Source organism: Pristiophorus japonicus, unplaced genomic scaffold, assembly GCF_044704955.1.
Source record: "Pristiophorus japonicus isolate sPriJap1 unplaced genomic scaffold, sPriJap1.hap1 HAP1_SCAFFOLD_1475, whole genome shotgun sequence".
NCBI lineage: Eukaryota > Metazoa > Chordata > Chondrichthyes > Pristiophoridae > Pristiophorus > Pristiophorus japonicus.
Genome location: NW_027251150.1, coordinates 5,001 through 7,500, shown reverse-complemented (window position 1 = coordinate 7,500; position 2,500 = coordinate 5,001).

The window sequence follows — 2,500 nt, the reverse complement described above, 5'->3', positions numbered from 1 at the left end:
CGCTTGGGCAAGCGAGTCGGCCCGGCAAAGTGGCCACTTGCATTTTCTGGCAAGTGTCTGCGAACAACGTTAATGAGTTGAACCTCGGCAATTGTCGGAAGTCCCGATGAAGAAATGAAAATGCCCCTTTTGCGGGGATTTGGATGCTCATGGCCGGCAGCAGGTGGCCCGACGCCCCGCCAACTTGACACTTGTCATTTCTGTCCTTGGGGGTTGGCGGGGTATCTGCACAGAGGTAGGAGGTGGCAGAATCGAGACTTGGTGAGTTTTCCAAACAAACGTCTCGAGCCTCCAGGTCTGCAGAGACCGACCAGGGCTGCCGCCCAACCGACTATTCACCCTTTTTGGGCGGGAATTTATTCCCTTTTTGCCCATTTTTCGGGTTTTTGGTCGGGCTTCAAAAGCGGCTGCCCGAGGCCTGGCAGAGGCCGGGGCATGGTCCCCGATCGCGCCAGGCGGCTCGCGCGACGCGATTAGGCCCCGAAAGGAGTCGGGAAATCGGCAGACCTGCCCGAGTTCAGCCCGGGGGAGGCGGGGGGCAGGTCGGTTCGGCTCAAATCATTAACCAAAGCCGAGACGTGGTCTCGCTGGCGCAACCGAAGTGCCAGGCTGGATAACTCATTAACCAGAAGGCGGCTGGAGGCAGGCAGGGCTGATGGCTGAGGCCGGGTGGAGGCCACCCGCGGCCGGGAAAGTCAAAAGTCCCGTTGTGTGGAAGTCTATGAGGTCAGATTCGGCCGCCTTACCGGGCCTGCGGTTGATGGTTTCCCGCTTGGGCAAGCGAGTCGGCCCGGCAAAGTGGCCACTTGCATTTTCTGGCAAGTGTCTGCGAACAACGTTAATGAGTTGAACCTCGGCAATTGTCGGAAGTCCCGATGAAGAAATGAAAATGCCCCTTTTGCGGGGATTTGGATGCTCATGGCCGGCAGCAGGTGGCCCGACGCCCCGCCAACTTGACACTTGTCATTTCTGTCCTTGGGGGTTGGCGGGGTATCTGCACAGAGGTAGGAGGTGGCAGAATCGAGACTTGGTGAGTTTTCCAAACAAACGTCTCGAGCCTCCAGGTCTGCAGAGACCGACCAGGGCTGCCGCCCAACCGACTATTCACCCTTTTTGGGCGGGAATTTATTCCCTTTTTGCCCATTTTTCGGGTTTTTGGTCGGGCTTCAAAAGCGGCTGCCCGAGGCCTGGCAGAGGCCGGGGCATGGTCCCCGATCGCGCCAGGCGGCTCGCGCGACGCGATTAGGCCCCGAAAGGAGTCGGGAAATCGGCAGACCTGCCCGAGTTCAGCCCGGGGGAGGCGGGGGGCAGGTCGGTTCGGCTCAAATCATTAACCAAAGCCGAGACTTGGTCTCGCTGGCGCAACCGAAGTGCCAGGCTGGATAACTCATTAACCAGAAGGCGGCTGGAGGCAGGCAGGGCTGATGGCTGAGGCCGGGTGGAGGCCACCCGCGGCCGGGAAAGTCAAAAGTCCCGTTGTGTGGAAGTCTATGAGGTCAGATTCGGCCGCCTTACCGGGCCTTCGGTTGATGGTTTCCCGCTTGGGCAAGCGAGTCGGCCCGGCAAAGTGGCCACTTGCATTTTCTGGCAAGTGTCTGCGAACAACGTTAATGAGTTGAACCTCGGCAATTGTCGGAAGTCCCGATGAAGAAATGAAAATGCCCCTTTTGCGGGGATTTGGATGCTCATGGCCGGCAGCAGGTGGCCCGACGCCCCGCCAACTTGACACTTGTCATTTCTGTCCTTGGGGGTTGGCGGGGTATCTGCACAGAGGTAGGAGGTGGCAGAATCGAGACTTGGTGAGTTTTCCAAACAAACGTCTCGAGCCTCCAGGTCTGCAGAGACCGACCAGGGCTGCCGCCGAACCGACTATTCACCCTTTTTGGGCGGGAATTTATTCCCTTTTTGCCCATTTTTCGGGTTTTTGGTCGGGCTTCAAAAGCGGCTGCCCGAGGACTGGCAGAGGCCGGGGCATGGGCCCCGATCGCGCCAGGCGGCTCGCGCGACCCGATTAGGCCCCGAAAGGAGTCGGGAAATCGGCAGACCTGCCCGAGTTCAGCCCGCGGTGGCGGGGGGCAGGTCGGTTCGGCTCAAATCATTAACCAAAGCCGAGACTTGGTCTCGCTGGCGCAACCGAAGTGCCAGGCTGGATAACTCATTAACCAGAAGGCGGCTGGAGGCAGGCAGGGCTGATGGCTGAGGCCGGGTGGAGGCCACCCGCGGCCGGGAAAGTCAAAAGTCCCGTTGTGTGGAAGTCTATGAGGTCAGATTCGGCCGCCTTACCGGGCCTTCGGTTGATGGTTTCCCGCTTGGGCAAGCGAGTCGGCCCGGCAAAGTGGCCACTTGCATTTTCTGGCAAGTGTCTGCGAACAACGTTAATGAGTTGAACCTTGGAAATTGCCGGAAGTCCCGATGAAGAAATGAAAATGCCCCTTTTGCGGGGATTTGGATGCTCATGGCCGGCAGCAGGTGGCCCGACGCCCCGCCAACTTGACACTTG